Source organism: Bidens hawaiensis, unplaced genomic scaffold (genome assembly GCF_021521415.1).
Source record: "Bidens hawaiensis isolate Kalapana, Puna unplaced genomic scaffold, B.hawaiensis_p1.1 tig00057866_1, whole genome shotgun sequence".
In the NCBI taxonomy this organism is placed as follows: domain Eukaryota; kingdom Viridiplantae; phylum Streptophyta; class Magnoliopsida; order Asterales; family Asteraceae; genus Bidens; species Bidens hawaiensis.
This window is the reverse complement of record NW_027500443.1, coordinates 67,650-73,649: the sequence shown is the minus strand read 5'-3', so window position 1 is coordinate 73,649 and position 6,000 is coordinate 67,650.

Sequence of the window (6,000 nt, the reverse complement as noted above, 5' to 3'; positions counted from 1 at the left end):
TACTGGACCTTCATACTTTTCTTCATAATTGTCAAGAGATCTCTTGTCACATGTCATGTGACTAGAACATCCACTATCCATGTACCATATGTCATTCAGAGGAGTGGACTGTTCCTGCACATACAAAGAAAGTTTGATTAGTTGAGTGATGAAGTGCAAGCCTTATCAACTTGCAGCTCATCAGATTCAGTTTCAGACACAGCTTGGGAAGTGAGTGTAGTTGGTTCCGGATCTTCATGAGTGATTTCTAGATTGTCTGAATTGTCTGTTTCATAACCACACTCTCTTTGAGTTTTAACTAGTGATGTTGAGTTCTGGTACTCAGCTGAGTCAGTGTCACACTCTTTTATCACATAGTCCTTCTTTTCAGAGTAGTCTCTTACATCAGCAACTATCTCAACCTTAATCTCCGGCTTAGGTTTCCAAAGAAAACCTTGTGGTTCATATCCATACTTTAACAGAAAATTCTCATCGCCAGTGAGTTCTGTTGGTTTCCTTTTAGATATCACATGTCTTTTTGTATTCTCATTGCTTGATGATCTTTGAGAACTATCAGATTTGACAGACTGATTATCCCTTTTTAGGATTGTTCTCAATGGATGAGAGTCTTTCTTAACAGTTTTCACATGCTTCACTGGAGATTTAACCTTGTTAACAGGTTTGATCACATGTTTCTTGACTTTTAGTGAATGCCTTTGGCTCTCTTTTTCCAGAACTTCCTCTGCACAATCCTTTCCCATGCCCAAATATTTTTCATACTTCATTTTATAGGCCACAAAGTCTTGTCCATATTTTGTTTCATATGGGACATGAAAAGGCTTGAATTTAAGTCTTTCATTACAGGAGTCTGTATGATGACCATATTCATCACACTTCTTGCACAAACCTTTCCTTTGAATACTTCATGTTCTTTTGGTTTCTTGAACCTTTCACTTGGTCTTGGTGAATCAACTCCAAGTGTCTTTTTAGATTTTAAACTGTCAAAATCAATTGAGAAGGGAACAAATTCAGCTATCCTTATGTCACTTCTTTCCACTTTCCCTTTAACAAAAACATTTTCTCTTATACTTAAGGGTTCTTCCTCTATGTTTTTCCTTTGTCTTGATTTCCTCTTTTCATATTCCTCCATTGTTTCTACTTCTCCAATGTCAAAGTCTTCAACACTTGGGAAAATAGGGTAAACAGGAATAAAATTTTCACATGCAACTGTCTCAACTTCTTTCAATTTTTTATTCTGTTTAATTCTTTCCAATAGAGCTTCGCTTGGAGGTCTCACTGCATTATAACTTGGTTTTGATCCTTCACAGATATCAAACGACACATGTCCTCTCTTGGTTATTTCATTTTGTTTCTTCATTCTTGATGTGACAGGTGGATACTTTGGAAGTTTGTCAATGTATTCTGGTTTCTTGAATCCTCTTCCTTTTTCAGCAGCTTTAATTTCCTCCTCAGTAATTTGATCACTTAAATCACTCAAGTCATCTTGATTCAAGTCAATTGACTCAAGGTCATCTTCAGAGACTTGAACTCCAATTGACTTTTCTTCTTTCAGTTCTTTCTTCACAACAAACTCTCCTTCTTCACTCACCTCAACATTCTTTTACAAATCCACAAGTTCTTTTTTATCTTGAAAGACATCTTTGAATTGTTGTAGATATGCATTTCTTTTCTCTTTATAAACTTTTGGCATAAAGTTGTTGTTGAATGGTGGTGGTACTGCTTTGTATTTGTCTTCTTTCTTGACTTGATTCAGAATTCCACAGATGTTTCCAGTGGATACCAAGTTCTTCAAGAATTCATTTTCAGTTTGCAGTTTTGTGTTCAGTACCTTTTCTTCTATAATCATTTTCTTCAACCCATCAATCTCAGTTGTAAATCTTTTCTGAGCTCTGTAACTATTCATGCAGTCATCTTCCAAACATTTCATCCTTTCTTCACTTATCAGTTCACTAGCTTCATATGCATTGATGATACCTTGTTTCTTAAAACACTCACTTTCCAGCTTGCCTACCTTCGTTTTCAAATCATTGATAAGTTCATTTAAATCAATAGTAGGATCAGAGTGTACCTGAGAAGTTGATCCAGTTTCTTTCTCTATTATGGCCATGAATGCTACATTTTCCCTCTTGATATCATCTGCAATGTCTTCTTCATGATTGCTCCAATCAAAGTTACCTTCATGTTGTGTAGTCACTGCCACATTTCCTTGATTTCTTGGTTGATTTTGGTTGACTGGAGCAGTGTTGTTTGGAACATTTTGAACTGCTTGAAGGTTTTGATTGTTGTTCATTTGAAAACCTTGATTCCGTTGCATACTTTGATTATGATTATTCATTTGAGGCTGAAAGTTGTTGAAGTTGGGATTGTAGTTGTTGTTGGGATTGAAGTTGTTGTTGAAGTTTTGGTTGTTATTTCTTTGTTGATATTGCTGGTATTGCTGCTGACCTCTTGGTTGTTGATTCTGGAATTGATTTATCTGATAGTTCCTTGGCAGGTTGCGTTCTCTTGCAAAATATCCTGGCTGTTGGAAATTGTAGCAGATTGCCTTTGACTTTTCAAATCCAATCCTTTCATTAGGACTAGAAACCAGAGATCTACCAGTTCTATTATACAACCTCTTACTTCTCAATGCTAACATGGCAGCTTGCCACTTTAAATCCATGTCATCCAAATCATCAGCATCTATCTGCTCAAGATCATCTTGCACTACACTTGTGCGGATTAAATTCTTTGCAACAAATGCATTATATGACTCAGTGAACATTGAAAGCAAAGCCTGTGTATCACTGCTTTGACCATGTCCACCACCAGTGTGAGGAACATTCCCACTTGCCATAGAGGCAGAATCAGTTTCATCAATCAGCTGCACATTGAATCTTTGCTGATTTCCTTGATTACTTGTGCTAACACCAACAAATGATTTTGGAGTATCAGAATTGAGTTCAACAGGTTCTTCAATGATAGGAATCTGCTGTTGATTCTTGGTAGTCAAATTACCCATAGGTGCAATCAATGCATTTGAAACATTGAAGCAGTGTAGGTTCCCAGCCGGATCTACACGGAATATCTCGTTCTACGTAGGTGCGGAATCCCTACGTAAGACGATACGAGCGTAGAAGACGAAACACGTTAAACACAATCAAACACACGTTACAATAAACAAAGAACACGTTGTATTGCAACTGATAACACGTGATATATCAATCACCGATTACACAAAACGGAACCACTCACTCAAACAAGCCGTAACCTAAACCTATATAACATTCGACAACTTCGCCTAACATGTTTAGGCGAAGTTGTCACTAACTTCGCTTGTTCAACAAGTTCGCCCATATCAGGCGAACTTGTGAGACAACTTCGCTTAAATCTAAATACAAAACATACTAACTCGATTACAGACACTAGATACTTAACTACTGACATCATGTACCAACAGACTCCCCCTTGGCAGTAGCTTCATATCTCTATCTTCAAACATGTGTCTCGTAATCCCAAAAATCTTGTATCTTCCATCTTCAAGCATGAACGCCTTCTCGTACACAAACTGAAACTACTCTTTGATATTTCTTTGCTTCTTCTTTCCAAGCAGGAATGTAAAATATCTTTTTCTCGTTCAGCACATGCAGATCAGCTCTTGTTCATCTTCATCTTCCATTATTGCTTCAGCTGTTTCACAATCAACGTACCACCATTTCAGATCTTTGAGCACATCCTTGGGCATTTGTTTCATCGGCACTTCTTTTAGACACCGGATCGGCTTATACTTCATTATCATCCAAGGCTTGCCATCTGCTCTCATTCCCCTGTCTTTGTCTTCAACGAGCTTTCCTTTCTGTGGTTTCAACAGCTCGAACTTTTTCTCCTTTATGCTTTCCTTCCAGACTATCTTCCCAATGATCCTATCCATGTTATCATCACTCCTGTTTATCAACCCCAACCTGGCTAAGTCCTTCACTTCACATTCAGGCAACGTATTCAACGATCTCAACAACCTCTTGAAATACTGAACCCCATCATACCGTTTAATCACAAAAAGCCTCAACTGCTCATCATATAACCAGCATATAATCCCCTTTTTCGATTCAGCATAACCCCTGATGTTGTAACTTTTCTTGAACATAGTAGGGACCGCCGGTTTCTTAGTCTTTACGAACCACTGAGCGTAGCCTTCTTTCCATCTTGGCTGCTCCTCCCATTCTGTCTCATCACATCCCGTATCTTGACCCAAATCTGACTTTTCAACTGCTGGAATTTCATGCTCAACATTCTCCTCCACAATCTCTCCCTCTTCGACTTCACTATCAATCACGATCTCAGCCCCTATCTTCTCTATCTCCTCCAACGGTAACACATCCTCATCACCTATAACATCATCTAACACCTCCTCAGCATCCACAACCACCACATCATCATCCCCTGAACCGCCAGCTGCACTCGTTGACTCCCCCTGAGATGTGGAAGTCCCAAGAGCTTGTTCAGTTCTTGGCAACTCTCCACCTGCACCTTTCGATGCATTGGGATCATCGTCTCGATCGTTGCTCTTTTTTGTCCTCAGCTCGTCACCCTTACAGCTCGTCTCCCCCTGAGATGCCAAGAACTGTTTCAAGGCATCAATTATTTTACCATGCTCGATCAGGAGGGACGACTGAATCTGATTTCCGCAACTAGGCGCTGAATAGCATGAGTCTGGATAAGATTTACTTTTGATTGTTCTGCCACGACCCTTTCAAGCGCTGCTATTCTTTCCGAGTCGGATAAGGTTGCATCGAAATCAAACCTCAGATGTGATATGTCTTGAGCGTACGGAGGAGGGATTCCCAATGTAACCGGCACCTCAAAAACAGGTGGAAACGTAACCGCAGGTGGTATCGTAACCGACAACCCTGCAGTAGCAACAATTGTCGACTCAACAAACCTTGCTACGACCACCGTTGGAGTAAGAGTTGGAGGTGGCAAGGACACAATCTCCGGAGCCGAGAGCTGGAATGTAGTGGGTGGGATGCCGAAGGAAGATGAGGTAGTAACTGGCAATGATGTAGGGACTATAGTCATACCAGACAGTGCGGGTGGAGTGAAACGAACCACCCTTGAGCTCTCACCAGCTCCCGAACCTGCACCTGCCCTTTCCCTTCTCGATCTACGGACCAACTGATGTAAATCTTCCTCAAAGTCCGAATCACTGTCATCGGTGTCTCTCTTCCTCTTCCCATGAATTCTTTCTTGAGAGATCAAAATTTTTCTAGCTTCAGCCACATCATCATTTGAGGAATCAGAATCAGCCTCCGTCGTAGCTGCCATAGCAACATCCACACTAGTAACCCGTGCAACCGAGACTTGCACCTCTTCCTCAGGATCAACACGTTCCATATCGAAGAAACCTTGACCACCAAAAGCAGCTTCAAGGTCTACATTTTCCTCCGGTGCCACAATAGGAGCAGCAGGTAAAGCTTGTTGTACCTCAGGTGGTGGTTGAGGTGCTCCAGCCTGTTGTGGTGCCGGATCCCGAAACTCGTCCCCACGAGCTGGAACATACTCTGGGTTGATCAAGTACACAAATAATGGAGTATGTCGAGGACGGAGCTCAGGCTTGCTTCTTGCACTTGATGATCTACACTGAGCGAAGATTCTCTTGCTTACACTCTCCACATATCTAATCGGGCGGCGCTGAGGTAACATGGGAGCAACATGATTCAAGATCATTTGAAGGAATCTTGGATACATCAGAAATCTCTCACGCGCCACCGCTCGTCTTTGACGGTCTATCTCGTAGAACACCATCTGACTAAAGCTATAACGCTTATTGTAAGTCAGTGCTGTCAATCCCATTCCATCTGTACCAGCCTTTCTCCTCGACATACACACGATCATCACGTGCATGAGAAAGCGCCATTGGTTTAACAAGAACCCCTTTCGTCTTTGATTATCCCCCAATGGACCAGAATATCCCATTCTTAGAAAAGCACCATCTCTGAATGGAGCCACGAAGTCTGTAGGATC